Source organism: Papio anubis, chromosome 4 (genome assembly GCF_008728515.1).
Source record: "Papio anubis isolate 15944 chromosome 4, Panubis1.0, whole genome shotgun sequence".
Lineage (NCBI taxonomy): Eukaryota > Metazoa > Chordata > Mammalia > Primates > Cercopithecidae > Papio > Papio anubis.
Window position 1 is genome coordinate 151515960 of NC_044979.1, and position 22470 is coordinate 151538429.

Here is a 22470-nt window from a genome sequence, read left to right on the forward strand (position 1 = left end):
GATGAAGTCATCTGTACATTTGATATTAAATCAAGAAAGCCTTGATGATGCCTCCCATTAAATAGAAAGAAATGTCTTGCATATTAATGACTTTGTTATTTAACTCTGAATAAAACTTTTCATTTTGCTAAATGGTTGTTCTTACAGCCCATCCTTTCCTTCAAATCTGAAATTAGTTAATACAGAAAGCATAACTTCCAAATGGTCAAGAAAGATGCCAGGTTTCCAAGACTGCTGTACTTAACATGTAAACCTCACTTGGCGTGTAAACCAGAAAATGAAATATTGTGAATGGTTACCATAAATGTCTTCTTAAATGAAGTCCGATTAATAAGACAACTAAGAGTTTCACTGGTCTGCAACATCTTTGACTACCCAAATTTATTTATTTTAAACTTGACATGATTTATCTTTCTTAACTCTTAATATAGCACTAGAACCTCTTTAAAATTTCATGTAAAGAAAGGATTTATGACATATATTTAAAATGTATTGGCTAAATTTTTTAAATTTCAAATCAATTTATTTCAGGCCATTGTAATCTGGTTTATATGGTCCCAGAGGGAGGATTGTGGTACCCCAAATTCTTAAACCTGCCAAAACCCCACTGAATCTACCAAATGAAGATTGAATGAAGATTTGAAGGCCAAATCTCTAGATCTGAAAAGACCCAAATATCCAAAAGTAGCAAAAGAGGCATTTATACAAAATTACTTAGAAAAGGCCCTTATATTAAAAATTACTTATTGTTCAGTTTCTCTGTTTTGGAAAATCAAAAATTAAATGTACAATTTTATAGTTATTACAAAAGTAAGGGTTAAAACCTCAAACCACTTAAAACACCAGTTTTACCACACACTTAAACACAGAACTCTTTTCCCCAATGCATGAGGGGTGGCATTACACTAGCAAAGATAACCGTACTTTATGAGCTTCAGACTTGTGTCAGTTGATTAGGGAAACTGTTTTTAGAGTTATCAATTGAATCAATTCACATAAATTGCTTGGCACAATATCTGTAGAGGTGCTTTAAAATATTATTATTTTTCTATTTGTGTTTATTAACTAAAATGTTTTAACTATCACTTTTAAGTGTGTTAATACATATTGACTCATGTCAGTAATGATAAAACCTCATTTCATTTTTTAGTTGGTATTTTAAGAACTTACATTTATTTAAAATTCCTCATTCCATTATGCAACCATCAAAAGGAATGAGATCATGTCCTTTGCAGGGACATGGATGAAGCCATTATCCTCAGCAAACTAATGCAGGAACAGAAAACCAAACACTGCATATTCTCACTTATAAGTGGGAGCTGAACAGTGAGAACACATGGACACAGGGAGGGGAATAAAACACAATGGGGCTTGTTGTGGGTGGCGGGGAAGGGAGAACATCAGTATAAATAGCTAATGCACGTGGGGCTTAATACCTAGGTGATGGGTTGATAGGTGCAGCAAACCACCATAGCACACATTTACCTGTGTAACAAACCTGCACGTCCTGCACATATATCCCAGAACTTGAAATAAAATAAAATAAAATTCCTCATTTCAATTAAATTATTTTCATCATTTCCCATTTGATACAAAAATAATGGTCATGAGTTCTTAATGAATCTTGAGGTTTAATTGACCATAAGGGTAAAAATAATGCAGTTTAGTTTTCTACATTAATTATTTGGAGTCATTTAATTAAATAAAAGAAAAAAAAAAGGCCTTGTTCTCTGTACATTCTAATTTTCTGAAGAACTTCCAGACAGTATTGTCTGAGGACTTTGGAATATTCTTCATTTATGTTACTTAAAAAAGATTTGTAAAATGTCTTTGATTAAACATAATTGTGGAAAAGTTTATTTTTAATGAAACTAAGAATCCCATTAGAAGTCTATCATTTTATTCACATGACGCCAATGGACTTCAAAATATATATGACCTCGAAATATACGTTATTACCTACCATCGTTACCTACATTTAGGCCTTGCTTTTAAATTTCTCTTTGTGATTGACATGGTTTTCTTTCTTTTTTTTTTTTTTTTCTTTTTTTTTGTGTATTGACTCCAAATAATTAATGTTTTTGAGACGGAGTCTCGCTCTGTCGCCCAAGCTGGAGTGCAGTGGCGCGATCCTGGCTCACTGCAAGCTCCGCCTCCTGGGTTCACGCCATTCTCCTGCCTCAGCCTCCCGAGTAGCTGGAACTACAGGCGCCCGCCACTGCGCCCGGCTTATTTTTTGTATTTTTAGTAGAGACGGGGTTTCACCATGGTCTCGATCTCCTGACCTTGTGATCCGCCCGCCTCGGCCTCCCAAAGTGCTGGGATTACAGGCGTGAGCCACCGCGCCCGGCCCTCTTTCTTTCTGACATAAATTAATGTTAATATCCTTATTATTGTCATCAACTACTTTATCCTCCTGCTTTTCATGCCATCTCTGCCCCTCCATCCATCACTATCAAGTCTATCAAGTGCCACCTACAACCACAACACACCACACCACACCACATTGATTCTTATAGGCTTTTTTTTTTTTTTTTCCTCTGTTGCCCAGGCTGGAGTGCAGTGGCACCATCTTGGGTCACTTCAACCTCCGCCTCCTGGACTCAAGCGATTCTCCCACCTCAACCTCCTGAGTACCTGGAATTACAGGCGCCCACCACTATGCTCAGCTAATTTTTGTATTTTTAGTAGAGACAAGGTTTCACCATGTTGGTCAGGCTGGTCTTGAACTCCCAACCTCAAGTGATCTGACTGCCTCAGCTTCCAAAAGTGCTGGGATTACAGGTGTGAGCCACTATGCCCTGCTTCTAATAGCTTTTTTTTATTAATCTATTTTTTTCCAACTTCTTGGTCTAAATAAATCTGAATTTTTCAACTAGTTTGCCTCATGTAATTTTCTCCTCTATTGATTCTCAAGGCATGAATCATCAAAGAGGTCTTGTCAAAAGGAAGCATTTTTTTTACTAAAATTATGAAGAAATTGAAGCAAATGTGGTTTCAAAGACCTAACTTTGTCCAGTTTTCGACTTTATTCCAAGTTCTGCATTTTCACAGTAAAACTTCTGTTTTATCTTTTAACAACATGATAAAGAAAAACACAGATGGAAGAACATGAAGGGGGAATTCCTAAATGGGAGCAGTTAGCAGCTATGGAAATGTAGATATTCAAGAAGAAAAGAAAAAGTAAGCAAAACTGAATCGTGAGACCACAGAAGAGTCAAAAAAATGGCAATTTATCTCAGCTTTACGCAAACTACGACCCATGGGCCAAACTCAAGGCCTGTTTTTGTACAATCTACACCTTAAGAATGGTTTTACAATAACACATGTTAGAAAAATGTTTAGAAAGTCATACTTTATGATGTGAAAATTGATAAAATTTTGTTGTCCATAAAGTTTTATTGGAACACCATCACACTTTCATTTATGTATTTTCTATGACAGTTTTTATGCTATAACAGCAGAATTAAGCAGTTGGGACAGAGACCGTATGACTTGCAGCATGTAAAGCATGTATTATCTAGTCCTTTATAGAAAAGTTTGCTGTCTCCAGATTTAGAACATTCCCCTAAGTTAATTTTCTCAGCTGATTAAATCATTGTTTATTGAGTATCAACTCTGGAATTTCAAGTTCAAATAAACCAAGGAGTACCTTCAGATTTTTCCATTAGAGTTTTTCTTTACAGTAACACAAGGTGGGTGCAAATAACCAGTAAGAGCAGTTACCTTCGTGTATTTGTCATTTTACAAAACATAAACTGTTCATTTTGGGATAACTGTAGACTTACGCAGCTGTAAGAAATAAAACAGAGTTAGATTACTCTTTATCTGGTTTCCTCCAGTGCTAAAATCTTGAAAACTGTAGTACAACTGGAAAACAATGAAACAGTTGTACGAAACAGTACAACTGAAAACAGTATTACAGCCCAGATGTTAACATTGATATAGTCAAGACACAGAATGTTTCCATTACTGTTGGAATCCCTTGTGTTGCCCTTCTACAGATACACCTACTTTCCTCTCACTCCCATCTCTGCCTTCACTCCTTAAGCACTTACCTGTTTTCCATTTCCATAATTTTAACATTTCAAGAGTATGGAAATGTAATCACAGAATGTGATCTTTGGGGATTGGCCTTTTTCACTCAGCATAATTCTCTTGAAATCAACCACATTGCTGAGTTTACCAATAGTTTGCTTCTCATTGAGTAGTATTCCAGGGTATGGATACACTACATTTTAACCGCTCCTCCGCTGAAGTACATCAAGGTGGTTTCCAGTTTTGGGCTATTGTGAATAAATCTTCATGTATGGATTTTTCATGTAAATAGAAATTTTTATTTTGGGGGCATAAATTCCCATGAGTCAAATTGCTGGACCATATGTTAAGTCCAGCAATTTGACTTATGTCAAGTGTTTGGTTAGTTTTTAAAATAATTTGGCAAACAATCCCCAGAGTGGCTGTATTATTTTACACTTCTGTTAGCAATATATGAATGATCCAATATACTCACCTACATTTAGTGTTGCCACTACTGTTTTATGTTAGACCTTCTAACAGGTATGTGGTGATATCTCACTGTGATTTTAATTTGCATTTCCCTAATGTGCTTGTTTGCTATCCATATAGCCTCTTGAGTAGAATGTCTCTTATATGTTTTGCCCATTTACCATTTAGACTGTTTGATTTTTTGACTGTTGAGTTGTGAGAAGTCTTTATATTTTCTAGATACTGGTCCTGTTTCAGATATACGGTTTGAAAATATATTCTTCCAATCTGTGGCTTGTCTTTCGATTCTCTTAATGGAATTGTTGGGGGGGAAGTATAATTTCTCCTCAGCACTCATAAATTCATAGTTCAGACAGACTTCAGTAGCAAAAGGCAGATTAACAAGAGAAAAACAATCAAGTTTATTGACATGCACAGTGCATATCACTCAGGAGAAACTTCAATGAAAGGTAACGCAAGGGAGTGGCTTAGAACTCTGGTTTATATAGAATCTTTGACAAACAACAATATATTTTAGAGAAACGACCTGACAAAGAAAAGCAGTTGTAGGCTTCCAGAGGCAGGGAGCTGTGGGAAGTTAAACATACGGAAAAAAAACTAATGGAGTAAGGTTTCTTTGTAGATTCCTCTGGTGCCATCTCTGAGCTGATGAGTTGTCTCCAGAAAGAATTTATACCTTCTCCTTACGTGGAAAGCGGGGAGGATAGACAGAGCTCTTCCTTTGTTGGCTGTTTCGTGATTGCCTTTAGTTCAACAATATTTGTGTCACAGAGGCACATTTTGGGGTGACATCATCTGGTTTCCTTTGGAATATTTTATGGAGCAAAAGTGTTTAATTTTGATGAACCACCTTATCAATTTTTCTTTATGTATAGTGATTTTGTTATGAATTCCAGTAACTCTTTGCCTAGTTCCAGGTCCCGAAGATCTTGTTTTGTTACTTTCTAAAAGTTTTATAGTTTTATGTTTTACGATTAGGCCTGTGATCCATTTTGAGTTAATTAGTGTATAAGATGTAATATGTAAATCAAAATTCTCCCTCTTTTCCCCTTCACTCCCCCCTTCCCTTTGTCTCTCTCTCTCTTCCTTTCTCTCTGTCTCTTCCTCTCTCTTCCTCTCTCTCTCTCTCTCTCCTGTGGGTGTCCAACTGCTGTGGCACCATTTGCTGAAAAGACTATCTTTTTTCTATTGAATTGGTTTTGGGTCGGCCATGGCTATAATCCCAGCACGTTGGGAGGCTGAAGCGCTCAGATCATTTGAGGCCAGGAGTTCAAGACCAGCCAGGCCAACATGGCGAAACCCCATCTCTACTAAAAATACAAAAAGCTAGCCAGGCATGGTGGCACGTACCTGTAATCCCAGCTACTCAGGAGGTTGAGGCAGGAGAATAGCTTGAACCTGGGAAGTGGAGGTTGCAGTGAGCCAAGATCGTGCCACTGCACTCCAGCCTGGGTGACAGAGCAAGACTCCATATAAAAAAAAATGGTCTTGTACCTTTGTCAAAAATCAGCTGTTAGTTGGACATGTATATATGAGTCTCTTTCTAGATTCCCTGTTCTGTTCCATTGATTGATGTGTCTCTCTCTCTGCCAATACTGTCACACAGTCTTGATTAGAGTCACATAGTAACCTACTACTATTTTTATTATTACTAATTTATTTTACATATATTATTAGGTCTAATATTAGTATATTATACTAGTTAAAAATCTGTCTTTACATCAAATAGACTAATTCCTGCTGCTACATATTTTTTTCCCAAAATTGTTTCAGTTATTCTAGTTCCATTACATTTCCAAATACATTTGGAATACTTTTATCTACATCCATAATAAATCTTGCTGGGGTTTTAGTCAGAATTGAATTAAACTTGTATATCAATTTGGAGAGAACTAACAACTTTGTTGAGACTTGCAATCCATGAACATAACAGTATCTCTCTCCAGATCTCTTAGGTTTCTTATCAGCATTTTGCAGTTTTCATCACACAAGTCCTGTACATGTTCTTTTATCTACACCTAACCAGTTCATTTTTTTAGCAATTCTAGATAGTATTGTATTTTTACCTTCTTGCCTTATTGCTGATCTTAGGGAGAAAGCATTTAGTTTTTTACCATTAAGTATAATGTTAGTTATAGGAATTTTTGTAAAAGATCTTTATCGAGTTAAGAAAGTTCGCCTCTGTTCCTAGTTGTCGGAGAATTTTTAGTCATGAATGGGTGCTGAATTTCGTCAAATGCTTTTTTTTTTTTATTTTTGCTTTGATTGATATTATCATGTGATTTTTCTTTTTTAGCCTGTTGGTGCGGTGAATTGTATTGATTGATATTTGAATATTAAACCGGCTTTGCATCCCTAGAATATACCTCACCAAGTCACTGTGTATTAGGTTGGTGCAAAAGTACTTGCCATTTTGGACCATGAATTTTGAATCATTATAACTAGGCTCAAACACATCTGTATTAATCAAAATAAGAACTATTACAATCAACACAACTTTGCCAACAAGAAATAAGTTTGTTTATTTCTGTAGCATAAAAATCCATGCTTTGAAATTCAAGGAACTTTTGGAAAGCATTTTTCTGCATCCTGCTGGTTGTGGCAGCGTTTTCCCTGCAAAAAGTTGTCGAGATGCTTGAAGAGGTGGTGGTCGGTTGGTGAGAAGTCAGGGGAATATGGTGGATGAGGCAAAACTTCATAGCCCAAGTAGTTCAACTTTGGAAGCGTTGGTTGTGCAACATGCAGTCAGGCATTATTGTGGAGGGTAATTGGGCCGTTTCTGTTAACCGATGCCGGCTGCAGGTATTACAGTTTTGGGTGCATCCCCTCGATTTGTTGAGCATACTTCTCAGATGTAATGGTTTCGCCAGGATTCAGAAAGCTGTAGTGGATCAGACCAGCAGCAGACCACTGAACAGCGACCATGACCTATTTTTGGGTGCAGGTTTGGTTTGGGGAATTGCTTTGGTGCTTCTTCTCGGTCCAGCCACTGAGCTGGGCATCACAGGTTGTCGTATAAAATCCACTTTTCGTCCCACATCACAATCCAATCGAGAAATGGCTCATTGATACTGTGTAAAATAAGTGACAACATGCCAAAACGACGATTTCTTTGATTTTTCACTCAGCTTGAGACACCCACTTTTCACCTTTCCGGTTTGCTTCAAATGCTGAAAGACCATAGAATGGTCGACGTCGAGTTCTTCGGCAACATCTCTTGTAGTTGTAAGAGGATCAGCTTCTCAGTCAGTCATTGTTAATTCCCAATGGCCAGCCAATATACTCCTCATCGTCAAGGCTCTTGTCTCCTTTGCAAAACTTCTTGAACCACCACTGTACTGTAGGCTCATCAGCAGTTCCTGGGCCAAATGAGTTGTTGTTGTCGATGTATTACCCATTTTGAACTCAAATAAGAAAATCGCTTGAATTTGCTTGTTGGTTAAGGTTATTTCCATAGTCTAAAATAAATGTAAAATAAACAGCAAGTAATAAGTCATTAGCAAAAACCACAAAGTGAGAAATGCCCATTAAAATGATGTATAACATAACCACATTTATTTAAGAATGTATTTCTTTTTTTTTTTTTTTTTTTTTTTTTTTTTTTGAAGCAGAGTCTTGCTCTGTTACGCAGGCTGGAGTGCAGTAGCGTTATCTCAGTCACTGCAAGCTCTGCCTCCCGGGTTCACGCTATTCTCCTGCCTCAGCCTCCTGAGTAGCTAGAACTACAGGCACCCACCACCACGCCTGGCTAATTTTTTGTAATTTTTTGTTTTTTTTTAGTAGAGACGGGATTTTACCATGTTGGCCAGGATGGTCTCGATCTCCTGACCTCGTGATTTGCTCGCCTCAGCCTCCCAAAGTGCTGGGATGACAGGCTTGAGCCACCGCACCCGGCAAAGAATGTATTTCAATACAAATGGCAAATTCCAACAATGCACTCACCTAATATAATTCATTTTTATATATTGATGAATTTTATTTGCTAATATTTTGTTAAGAAATTTTGTGTCCATATTCACGAGAAACATTGGCCTATAGATTCCTCCTCTTACACTGTCTTGTCTGATTTAAATATCAGGATAATGTCAACTTCATAAAATAAACTGAGAAATGTTCCCTCTTCCTCTATTTTCTCAAAAAGTTTGTGTAGAATTGGTGTTAAAACTTTCAATAATGGCCAGACAAAAATTAGCCTGGCGTAGTGGTGGGCACCTGTAATCCCGGCTACTAGGGAGGCTGAGGCTGGAGTATCACTTGAACCCAGGGGGTGGAGGTTGCAGTGAGCCAAAATCATGCCATTGCACTCCAGCCTGGGCAGCAAGAGCAAAACTCCACCTAAAAAAAAACAAAACAAAACAAAACAAAACTTTCAATATTTGTTACAATTATCCAGTTAGATTATCTGGGCCTGGATATTTCTTTTTGAGAGAGTTGTTAAACTACATATTCAATCTCTCTTTCTTTTTTAAAAATAGAGACAGGATCTTGCTTTGTCACCCATGCTGGAGTGAAGTGGCATGGTCATAGCCTACTGCAGCCTCAAACTCTGGGGCCCAAGCCATCCTCCCACCTCAGCCTCCTAATTAGGTAGGATTACAGGTGTGCACCATCACAACTAGCTAATTTTTAAGTTTTTTTGTAGAGATCATGTCTCACTATGTTGCCCAGCCTGGTCTCAAACTCCTGGCCTGAAGTGATCCTCCTGCCTTAGCCTCCCAAAGCCCTGGGATCACAGACATGAGCCACCATGCCTGGCCTTCAGTTTTCTTAACAATTATAGGACTTATTTCAGGGCTCATTATAGGGATCAATCAAGTGATCTAATTCATATTGAGTGAGTTGTGGTAATATGTGTTTTTAAAGAATTGGTTCATTTCATCTAAGGTATCCAATTTATGTGTTTAGTGTAGTTTGAAGTGTTCCCTTATTATCTTTTGCTGTGTGTAGTGATATCCCCTGTTTCATTTCTGATATTGATAATTGGTATATTCTTCTTTTATTTCTCAGTCTTGCTGAGGGGATGACAATTTTAGTAATCTTTTCAAATACACATTTTTTCATTGATTTTTCCCTGTTCTTCTGTTTTCTTTTTTGTGTACTTGTGCTCTTATTTTCTTTCTCTTCTGCTTTAGGTTGATTTTGCTCTTCTTTCTCTTGTTTTTTGACATTAGACGTTTGAGTATAGTTTTGAGGCCTTTCCTCTTTTCTAGCTGATGCATTTATTGCTATTACTTTCACTGGGAGCACTACTGTAGCTGTGTCCCACACATTTTCATATGTTGTATTTTCATTTTCATTCACTCCAATGTATTTTTCTTTCACTTGAGACTTCCTCTTGGCTCCTTAATTATTTAGGAGAATGTTAATTAGTTTCCAAGTGTTTGGAGATTTTCCTGTTATCTTTCTGTTATTGATTACTATTTTGATTATATTGTGGTCCAAAAACACCTTCTGTATGATTTCAGTTATCTTTAATTTGTTGAGATGTGCTTTACGTGCTATAGAATGTGACCTATCTTGGAATGTGTTCGTGGGTACTTGAAAATGTGGATTCTTCTGTGGTTGGGTGGTATGCTTAATAAATGTCAACTAGATTCTGTTGATGAATGATTTGTTGGATTCTGTATCCTTGATAATTGTCTGTTTAATTGTTCTGTCCATTATTGGAAGATGTGTGTCAAAGTATACAACTATAAATATGAACTTGTCGGCCAGGCACGGTGGCTCACGCCTGTAATCCCAGCACTTTGGGAGGCCAAGGCAGGGGGATCACGAGGTCAGGAGTTTGAGACCAGCCTGACCAACATGTTGAAACCCCGTCTCTACCAAAAATACAAAAATTTACCAGGTGTGATGATGTACACCTGTAATCCCAGCTACTCAGGAGGTTGAGGCAGGAGTATTGCTTGAACCTGGGAAGTGGAGGTTGCAGTGAGCCAAGATTGCACTACTGCGCTCCAGCCTGGGTGACAGTGAGACTCCATCTCAAAAAAATAAAAATAAAAATAAATAAATGTGAACTTGTCAGTTTCTCTTTTCTATTTCATACTCTACATATTCTGCAGCTTTGTTTTGATGCATACACATTCAAAGATGCTATGTCCTCTTATTGGATTGTTTTATCATTGTGTAATGTCTACCTTTGTCTCTGGTAATTTTCTGTCCTTGGAAGTCTATTTTATTTGATATTATTAAAGACACTCCTGTTTTCTTTTCTAATGTTTAACTAATATACTTACTTTAATCATTTTACTTTCAATCTGTTTATATCGTTATATTTAAATGTTCATTGTAGACAGCATATAATTGGGCCATAGGTTTTAAATCCACTATGCAAATCTCTGCCATTTCATTGGTATATTCAAACGTTTCACATTTATTTCAAAAATTTATTTATATGACTTAAGCCTGCCATTTAAATATTTCTTTTCTGTTTGTTCTTTCTGTTTTTTATTTCTCTGAGTTTTTTTCTCCTGCCTTTTTGTGGGTTACTTGAATAAATTTTAACATTTTTAGAATTTTGACATATCTAGAGTTTTTTTTTTTTTTACTAAATTTCGTTATGTAATTTTTTAGTGGTTGCTTTATGTATTATGTTACCTATACATAACTTATCACGGTCTACTGGTATCCTCATTTTACCATTCGAAGCAGTTAAAAAATCTTACCTACTTTTGTACCTTCACTCTTATAATAAATTGTCTTAGATATTTCCTCCACATGCATTTAGAAATATAACAGTGTTCTATTTCTGTTTCCACAATCAAATATAATTTGGAAAACTCCAGAAAAGGAAAGTCTATTCTATTTATCCATATTTGTATGTACTAAATTCTTTCTTCCTTTCTAAACTTCCAAGATTCCCTCTTCTGTCTTTTCCATTCTGTTTAGACAACTTCCTTAACCGTTCTGTCACGTGAGGCCTGCTAGTTGAAAATTATTCTAGTTTTCTTTATCTAACAGTGTTTTCCTTTCCCCTTCATTTCTAAAGGATATTTTCTATGGATATCAAACTCTAGGTTGATAGTTCTTTTCTTTCAGCTAGTGAAACGGTCATGTCCTTTCCTTTTGGTCTTTATGGTTTCTGATGGGAAACACACTGTCTGCATCATTTTTCCTCTATAGATTAGACTGTGGTTTTTTTCCTGCTCTTTTCAAGATTTTTTTCTTTAAGTGTTTGTAAGTTTGACCATGATATGCTTTGGTATAAATTTCTTTGTTTTTTTTTTCTGTTTGTGGTTTGTTCAGTTTCTTGAATCTGTGTCCTTTTTGCTATATTTTGGAAGTTTCCAGCCACTACAGCCACTATTTCTTTGAGGATATTTTAAGCATTGCCCTTTATCTCCTCTCTTTCTGGGATTCTAGTGACACAGATACAAATGTTTTATTTTTTGTTATAGTTTCACAGTTGCCTAAGTCTCTGTTTTTAAGTATAGTTTATTTCTGTTGTTCAGATTCAGTTATTTCTATTATTCTTCCTTCCAGTTCACTGATTCTTTCTTCTGCCTTCTCCACTCCGCTGTCAAGAACATTCTTTTAGTTTTTGATAATTTCAGTTGTTTTATTTTTCAGTTCTAAAATTTTTATCTGATTATTCTTTGTATCTTCTGTTTCTTTGTCAAAACTCTTACCTTTTGTATTTGTTTCAACCATGTTTATAATTGCCCCTTGGAGCATTTTCATGACAGCTGCTTTAAAATCTTTGTCAGATAATTCTAACATCTCTGTCATCTCAATATTCACGTGTATGAATAGCCTTGTAAAAATTCAGTTTGAGATCTTCTTTTTGCTTTGTGTGACAAATGATTTTCAGTTGAAACCTGGACATCTTAGGTATTATGTATGAGGCTCTGGTTCTTATTTAAACCTTGTGTTTTATCTGGCTGCTTCTTACACCACTCCATCCGGGAAAAGGGGGTGTGCTGCCTTGTTACTGCCAGATATGGATAGAAGTAGCTCCTGCTCTTCAATGAACCTCCATTGGTTTCTGCTACCAAACTGACCTCCACTGATAGCTTCCTAGCTAGGAAAAATGGAAAAATGGAGCGGTTTGTTGCTGCTCTTATTGTGGTCTTCACCAGTGCTTTAGAAGTTGAGGGATAGCAGGGTAGCCTTGTTACAGCTGGACAGTTTTGAATGTTCTCAATCTCCACCAAACCTTCTCTCATACAACCTCAGTGGAGAGGGAGATGGATACCTCATTATTGCTGGGTTTGGGGTGGAAGTCCAGACTGTCCATTTAGTCAACATAGACACTGCATGTAGGGTAAGAGAGGAATCTTGCTAACCCCCGACAGGGATGAAACTTCTAGATTCCTGCTCAGACTTGTTTTACACTGCTCTGGGGGCTGGAAGGAGAGGGTGTTGGAATATCCTGGCAAGGATCAGCGTCTGGGCTTGCCACTTTGCCTTTGCGGGTGTACATGGGGATGGGACCATAATTATTTTTGTGGTATTCAACTAGAGCAAAATGGTATTGCTTTCTGTCTTTCTAGGCTGCCCCTTTCTTGTTCCTTTGACTAGAGAGAACAGCCTTTTGTTGGAACTTTGTTTTTTTGTCTGAACCAGTTGGCATTTCTGGGTTGCAGGCTTCTTCAGCTCCGAAGTTTTGATGTATAAGGTAAAAATTAAAAATCCATGTCATTCCTTGAGTCCTTCAGTCTCTAGCTAGTTTTTCACCTTCTCTCAGCTTTTCAGAGTCTCCTTCAATTTGTTTGATATGTAATGAGGAAGGATTTTAATTGTACCTAGCAGGGGGGTTAGAAAAAACTATGTCTACTCCATCTTTCTAGAAGTGAAAGTCTCCCATTACTTTGTTTCTTTTTAAAAATTGTTTTTAACTGGGAAGGCAGCATACAATTTTCACATCAGATTCTTTCAGAAAGTTCAGCTGAATTATACAAAACTAATCATGAATTTAGTGTTAAAAAGGAAACCTTCAGACAGAGAAAATATCTCTATCTGTAATTTATTTTTTAATATCCATTTTACTTCCACTTTCCAATTTCCATCGGTTTGTTTCTTGACGAGTTTGTCTCCTTTAGGACCTGCAACATCTCTGTTTAGTAGTGAGCTTTTCTCACTTAAAAGTACTTACCGAATGACTACCACCTGGGAACATGTCAATTTCCTTCACTGATGCTCCCCTATGCCTGTCAGAAGGCCTGGCACATACTAGGACTTAATAAATAATCTGCTGAATAAGTGAATGAGAACTGGAAATTTAAATTTTTATGTAAATGAGTGCATCATCTACTTTCTTGTTTTGCTGAAGCATGGGACTTAAGTTCCAACCAAGCACTCTTTAAACATGTGCCTAGGACACTAGCAGATTTCTCCAGAATTTTGCAATCTAGAAAAAAGGCAATTTTAATTTCAGGCCCATGTGTAAATTTTTAGTTTATGGTTTAGAATTGCATTATTTTGAATTACAAATGGGAAGAACAACATGATGGTTCTCACATGTGTGTACGGGTACGTGCACATTCACTCCTATCGTTACTGAAGTCACCTGAACAACATGGTGCAAAAACAACCGCAAACCATTTTTAGTTATGTTTCCTAGATGCCTGAATCCGTTTTCAGATTCTTTTCTATTAGACAAGTCACAGTTTGATTATCTTTGAAAGTCATTGTTATGTATTGTGTGGCGTATGTGTTTATACATTGAAAAGGGGCAACATTAATCCATCATTTTGGGAAGACACTGAATATAATGTTAAATTTTTTGCAAACGTAATCATACTTTAGATATTCTCCAATTATTGCAACGTTTTTAAAAAACAAGGTTAAAGGACATGGTTCTTTTTAGTGCCACTCAGTATGCTGTTTCAGTACTAATAATGCTTGCTTTCCTGCTTGGCTTTAAATTCTGCTTAAGGAAATTGTGAAAAATTGAATTCACTCTACTTTGGTTAGAAAGTGTAGAAATGTTCGTACATGGGAACTTTCACTGCCTGCTAGAATGGAAATTCATTGGGGAGGGGGTACCATGTCGTTTTACTACCTAAGAGCTGTTGACACAGTCCCTGCATCTTTCAAAGGCATCTTTCATGCCACACGGGCAAACTGTAGCCAGCGAAGAAACAGAAAGAGCCCTTCTCACATATGTCAATCTCAAAAAACTTGCACAGCAGCTGTGCTAGGTACTGATGAGGATTACTACAGACCCAGTTGCAGGGTTTTATGTGGCTAAAGAGACAACTGGCTTTCTCAGGGGAGCACTTTGTTGGAGATTGCAGCTTAGTGCATCCCCACTGTTGCTGGAAGACGTTGTGACCATGTAGTACAAAATCACTGCCAGATAAAATCAGAAAGTAGCAAAAAGCAAGAAGAAAAACTCAGAGTTTTTTTAAATCTTAAAGTGAGAGACGAAAACAAATGTTCTGGGCTTGTTTCATTCACTTGTAAGGAAAAGGAGACAGATGAAGGGATGCCTTTAACTCAGAAAACTTGAAGGGCTTTCAGTCTTTTCATTTGAGAACCATTTGGGTGTGTTGAGAAAAAAAAGTTGCAGAGTAGGCATGTTCAGACCTTTATTTGCTACATTTGGTAGGAAAGATTTTTTTTCCCCCTCTTAACTACAAGAAGCCAGAGTTTTCTGTGCAAACGAAACAGGCGTTGCAAGAATCAGATTCACTTTGGACGACTCTTCACATTCCAAGTCATCATTGCGTTAGGCAGCACAATTCCATCTCTGGTTGATGGGCAGAAAAAGTGGGCAGCTTGCCAGGTAGACGTTTCCATGACTCCCAGCCCCCAAAGGTGATGCGTTTTTCAGCTAATTCAATGAAGAGTGGGCTGAACTTTGGGTCTAAACGAGACAATAGCTGCCTTCGCAGTATCAGCAGAATGGTTGATGGGAATGCACTCTACATTTGGCAGAGAATCATGTGACCTTACGACTGAGATTTTGTGATGGTGCCAACGGAGACTTGGAAAGCAGCAACCGTCCTGACTTTTTTCTTCTTTTCTAACATGGCTCAGAAAATGGTGGATCTTAATACTTGACTTTAGCCAGACTCAGCAAGCGACTGAGCTTTGAAGCACAACTTCGCCTTTATTCTGGGTTTTTGGCAGGCCACCAGGAGGCTGTCCCTTTCACGCCTGATAAATTCTGCTGCTTATCTCTAAATAGAAAAAAAAGAAAAGAAAATAATAATAGAATATTGAGGCATAACAAGTGAATTCCAAAATTGTATGTGCCTTTTTTTTTTTTTTTTGCCTTTTCTGACTGCTGATTTTTATTTTTTATTTATTTTTTATTTTTTATTAGTATTATTATTATTTTAGGTTACTACCGTTTCTGCTTGTAGAAGAATCCAAGTAGTTGGGTCTTTTTTGGTTTTTTTGTTTTTTTTTTTTTTTGGTTTAAAATGAACAGGCATTTGAACTGGGCAAACAGGACGACAGCACCAGTGAGCATGAGATCATTGCATTGCAGCAGTGTAGCAAGCTGGCACCCTGCCTTTGCACCCCTTTGGTTCAGGAGACAAACGTGTGCAATCCTCATTTCTAAAGTCAGCACAGCCTGGAAGGATTCCTGGTCTCTCCCACCTTCTACCATTCTGCTGCCAGTGACGGCAAGGATTGGTGTAGCTTCTGCGCAGTGATTTGTGCCTGGAATACCGAGAAGGAAGAAAAAGAAGACAAGCACCCTGGTCCTTTTCTAAGAAATTACAGGCGCCCTTGAAGAAAAAATCTGAGTGTGTCCTACTACATGCAAGAGTGCTGGGGGAAAAAAAAAAAAAAAAAAAAAAAAAAAAAAAAGAGACGTTCCTGCTCAAAAACAAAAACAAAAGCAAACAAACAAAAATCCAAACCAAAACAAACCAAAAAAAAGCAAACATTGGCTGTTTAACTACAGAGACGTCGGGCTTTGTAAAGCAGCTTTTTAAGGCCACATAGCCAAATGAGCCTTCTTTATTTTTATTATTTCAAACAATATGGCATAATTAGCAATATATTGCACTTGGTGAAATCGCACCTTTCATATCAGGTATAACTTTTGTTGTTGTTTTTTCTTTTAAAGGCTACTGTTATATAAAAGGGGATCCTTGAACTTTCAATTTACTCTGATGTAACTCATAGCCCACTTTACTCTTATTAACTTTTTCCTTTTCCTCTCTTGCTCTAATTTTGATTAGAATAGAAACTTAAGTAAAGATGGAAAAATCTCCATGAAAAAGACAATACATGTTTTTATGTGCGGTATACACAGAAGTTTTGGAAAGGCATTAATATATCTGTGCTTTTTGTGTCCAGTATTAGTTTTTGCTATCTAAGAAAAGTGAATGTTTAGACCTAGTGGGTAAAAAAAGTAAATCTTTAATGTGACTTATAATTTGAAATGTGAAAGAAGAAACTTTTTAAACTAGTAGAAAAGGGTTATATTAGAATATGCATTAAATTACTGATAAATCAGATTACTTTTGGGGAAGTTATATTCAAATTATTTACAGAGATTTCAGTAGAACAAAAATAGGAATGAAAAGAGCATGTTCTCATTTGCTAGGTAGAAAACAAGCTTCTTTCATAATAATAAGCTCTTTTAAAATACATTTTAAAAGAAGTACTTGTCCTAGAGCAGTTGCAAAACGCATTGGAAATATCAAGTATATAAGTAGAAAAAGTACATACAAACTTGTTTTAAGTTCAGAGCAATGTATTGGCTCAGCAGATAACTGCATTGCATTGTAATTATTTTGTCTGTTTCTAGAAGTAAATTGCTAAGCAATTTAAGCATTTTATTAAAAAAACAGTTTTGCCTGGTTCAGTGTGAAAGGATTAGCAGATGCCTTCCAGCTATTTTAGTTTTGATAAAAAATGTTTCTAAACAAGTGTAAAAATAATTTTTAAAAGAGAATGCTTTTGAAAAATTTAGCATATACCAATGAAAACTATAATTTGCATACTAATAATTGATGTTATAATATTTGATAAAAATATGCTTTGATAATCTGTTATGCTTTTAAAATCATATTTTATTATATTAAAAATATGTAGGGCAAACAATGAGAAATCTAGAACTGATTAATTCTGCCTTTGTGTTTGCTATTCTATGAACAATTACAGGAAATTGCACAATCCCTATATACTGATAACATTCAAATAAAACGTTTTGTTGATTATTGTTCACTAATTATTTACAAAATAGCTCTCGTTCCTCCATGCTGTCTCAGCTAATGGTACACCAACTTTCACAGGCTTAATTAATATTGATAAACCTGTTTCCATGTTTCAAGATCCTTTAGTTTAAAAACATTATTTTAAATGTTATTTTTAGCAGCCATTAATCTCTACACTCTTAATTATCTTATTAAGCTCCATGCCAAATCCAAATCTCTTTTCAGCTTTCACTTCATTGTGCAAAACCTAGTCGCTTCTTTAACAACCATCGTCCTTTCACTTTCAAAACTGTTACTGTGAAAACAACACCAACCAAAACGAACGCATAAATGCAAACTATGAAACCACTTTATATGTCATATGAGTAGCCGGGGTGGGGCCTTATGAGTCTTCCAAGCCTTTAAAAAAAAAAATACTTTAAAAGGTTTTGCCCATTTTGATATCGAGTTTTCTTCTCGATCGTCTACCCTCATTCCCACTATCCACTCAGATGCTCCTCCTAGACAGCAGTTGTCTGATATTTCTCCTTTTGTGGTTGTTTTAGGGAAAAACTTAAAATGGATATGAAAAGTGAAGAAAGTGATCATAGGAGAAAACCATTTCAGGTAAAAATAAAAAACAAAGAGCAATTAATATTTAATATTTTTAAAGAAAAACAACATTATTTGACTGTGTTTTGTTATAAGAATTCATTTCATATTCTTTATGAGTCTAGCTGTTGAAATTTTATTGATGGTTTTCATTTGAAAATGTGTGCTATGACCTGCCTTTGTGAAAAATTTCTTGTGGTCAATTGGACAATTTGTGTCCCATTGAATATATGTCTGTGTATCCATACGCTTAAGATAGGTGCAATACGGTTTACTAGAAAGCTATTTAGGAAAAGAAAAAATTATGTTTTCTTATTTGTTGTACCATATAAAAGGAAGTGAAATCAGGAGGAGGGGAATAAGGTCATGTTTTTTCATCTTTTTTACATGACCTAATAAGACAATGAAACCAAAACATGCTTTCTTATAGTTATGGTAAAACTAAACCCAATGCTGCCTCTTATTTCACATTTGCATTTATAAATATATGTTGAAATATTTTTACTACAACTGAATGTATGATTGTTGATTATTTACTGTAGTTTTTAATAATTATGAGGACAATTTAAGAATAAATAATGGTTAAAAATTATGTAGAACACATTATCTATATAAAGGCTATAAAACATTTATTTCAAAATATGCAAAATCACTAAGCAATTAGTATGTAGTATTATTTTACACAATAAAGATATAATTAGGAAATGCTAAATGATTATAGATGTGAAATGATTAATGATTGTACAACTTATCATTTTGTTGCAGTTCAGTTTAGAATCTTAAAAAATAGTGTATGTGGCTGGTTTTATGTTTACTCGTTTGTGTGTTTGCTTGTTGTCTAGTGGTTTAAAACATGTTTTAGTAATATTTTATTTTTGCCCAACCTGTTGACCAGATGAGAGTTATATGTAGCCATGTATTTTAAGTGTATCTTTTTTGAACAGTAAGTTTAAATATATTTTATTTAGGAAAGAAGATAGCCTATGTCATGTAATACATCTGGAGTATTAGTGTGGAGTATTAGTAATCATGCCATTATCGTGCCATTTAGTCTAGTTTTATATTAACTCACTCAAATATTGTAAATTTTAGCACCATTCCAACTATAGACACAGATGTATATATTTAAGGCTGATAATAACTTCCTGTATTCTCTACCTAGTGAACAAGATCTTACTTGTTTTATGAGAAAGTTATAATGTTACCAATTCCTTGAAACCACTAACTAGACTAGTTGTATAAAAATTAAAATAAGCACAGTCTAACTCATACACAATTAACTTAATCGTTAATTTGGTTTTAATTATAGGCTCATAATACTACATTCATGCCTCACAATTACATAATTCATACATGCATGTATAGATTCCTTTTTCTTTTAAAACTCATCATCAATTAAAAGAGTTTAATTCCAAAATATTTACTCTTGAAACAAAAGCAGTTCATGAAAAATGTTTCAATAAACTACTTTTTAAATTCTCATGCATATAAATTTGTATCTAGTTTTGAATATTTATGAAGGCCTTTAATGGAGAATATGCATCCTTAGAATTCAGCATTTAAAACATTTACACTAAAGGATCAATATTATTTTTGTCTCTTAATTGCATCAGGTATTTACAACAAATTTTATATTAATAGGGAGCCCATGCAAGATGTTGCCCATTGGCATAAACCCGTAGATCCGATCTTGTGGTGAAGTGGACCGCACAAGCTCGCTTCTATGGGTCTGTGTCAGTGTGGTAATCTGACAAAATGCTATACACAGTGCCGTTCAATAATAGTTCAGTAAAATCCTGTTAAACTCCAGTTGATTATATACTTTTGAAGTAATTATATTTTCCTTTGTTTTTCATGTTTATTTTAATCGTTGTCTGTCTTACAAGGCAGGCTTCAATTCTCAACAACTTGGAAGTGTTTATAGAACACCCATTCAAGTTCGATTCCATGTACAGTAAATTGCATAAGAAAGTTGAACCTTTATAGCAGGGTTTGGACCAGGATCTGAATAGATTCTGTTCAGAAACTTGAGTGCATACAGTAGTGTTTAGTGTAACTCTTCAACTTCAGTAAGAAAATTAAAGACTACCGTTGGATTTCTATTATTTTATTGAGCCTATTTCTCCTGAAAAAATGAGGCTGAATGCAATAGACTTTTACTATTAATTGCTAGTAGAACTATGGCAGACGAAATGGTCAGAAGACATTTTACGTGACCTACGCTGGAAACCCAAGTGTTTAGATTAGTCCTATGAGAAAGAGTTAAAGTTTACTGGTAAAATGTTAGAATATTATATCTATATCCTTGCCAAGCCCTTAGGTGTATGGCTGCCATATTTGGAGGAGCTGACTGAAGATATGATAAGGAGTTTGAAGCAACTTTGGAAGCTGTGTGCATCCGGGTTGAGGTAGTAGGTTGTATGGTTTAGAGTTACACCCTGGGAGTTAACTGTACAACCTTCTAGCTTTCCTTGGAGCACACTTGAGCCATCGAGGAATTCTTCATCACTTTAACCTGATCGAGCCACTTTCTGTGCAAGAAGGTAATGTGTCATGAGTATCTTGGATCATTGATTTGAGCCTTTATTACATTAAAATCATCATTTCAGCCCTATTAGATTATTCCATTTGCATCTGCTTATGAACAGTGTCAAAATGGTATTTCTAATGGGTTGTCACTCCATGTTCAAACATTTTAAGAAAATTGTGGGTAGTGACTTAAATTGCATTAATATTAAAGCTTTTAATCATCTATAGATTGACAAAATTCAGACCTTAATTTTCAAATTGATCATTGGTCTATTTATGTTGGCTGCTTAGACATTATAATAAAAAATATCTGCTAGAGTTAATAGCTCCCATGGCACATTATTTGAGTTTTCCTTATGACACATCACTTTCTACCTTATGTTATGGCTATTTATGTGCTTGCTTATTTTTTCCACACTAGACTGTAAGCCCCTTGAGGGCAAAGTCCATGTTTTATTTTTCGTTGTATCGCCTGCAATGCCTTACTCATAATAAGCACTAAATATTTATTGGATAAGTGAATGGAGTATAAGACCTCACTCTGTGATGAGTTTCTATGACTATTTGAATGAATTATGGCACTGGTCAAACCTCTTGAGTTTTATTTATTGCTCCCAAAATTGTTTAAATTTAATTCCCGGACTGCTCCGCATCAGTAATATATGTGACAATTTTTGACTGTGTTGAATGTGTTCATTCATCCTAAACAGATAATTTAAAATTTAGAAGTACTTTTTATCTAGAATAAAAATATCGAGCAAATTCATTTTTACTAATTAGTTCATGACAGTTTATAATCCTACATTTAGATAATTTATATTTCTGTTGAATTTAAATACCTTTGTTTCCAGATGAATTGTTTTTCTTTTGGCATGAATTTCAACTAAATATTCTATTTTGTCTCATTTAACAATATGATTTTTAAAAATTAGATTTGTGTCTTTTGTGTATTTCCCTCGTCTCCTGCCCTTTGTTTTTGTACAGCTATCTCTGTTGAATAAACCAGAAGTAACTAAACCAGAAACATGTCAATAAATTAATAATAAATATGCATATAAAGTATAATTTGAGAATATGAACACATTTTTGTTTAAAGGAAAGGCACTTTATAATATTTTTTATGTTACAAAGCAAATGGGATTCTGTGGAATCTTAGTTTGCTGTCAACTTTAGCAGCAGTTAGTGGTATAATTTGTGTAGTGATGCTATCTCACATAGATCATCTTTCAGACACAGGATTAAGTAGTTGTTGATGTTAAAACTTTAATTTAAGACTCCAAATATGAAACATGGAATACATTAAAAAGATGTTTAGATGCAAATATATATTAAGAACCTTAAGACACTGGCTATGTGGTGCTGACCTTTCTAGAATGCTCAGGCATCCAAAATATCTTAATACCTAGAACTTGCTAACAATGTAGTGAAGAAGGAATGTCTACCCCCGACATGTAGAACGTGTGAGCCTTAGAAAGTGAATACCAATGACTTCAAGCAAAATAATTTGACTGGCCTACAGTAGTAAAGACTGTTTCTCTTTGTGAAAGAAAAATATTTGCAAGGACTAATCAAGAAGCAATGAATAAGAGGCGGTAGACATAAATCTAAAACAAACTAACAAAAAGACATGAAGAGATGAAAAGGAAAGTGACTCATAGCAAAGAGGAACACCATTGTGTCTAATGATGGCAGTTCAACCCACAGGTGAAAGAAA

The 22470-nt window shown here is 35.5% G+C and overlaps 1 protein-coding gene across 7 annotated transcripts in view; it reads left to right on the forward strand.

Moving 5' to 3' along the window:
• The window catches only part of LOC101020164, a 447873-nt gene that overhangs the window by 332388 nt on the left and 93015 nt on the right, over positions 1–22470 (forward strand). For 6 of the 7 annotated variants that reach the window (XR_004183337.1, XR_002520869.2, XR_644616.4 and 3 more), the window contains exon 3: positions 18182–18242. The gene's annotated coding sequence lies outside the window, so the exon portion shown is untranslated. Of the gene's footprint in view, positions 1–18181; positions 18244–22470 lie in introns of those variants that run through there. The other variant, XM_031665674.1, reaches the window with a different exon arrangement.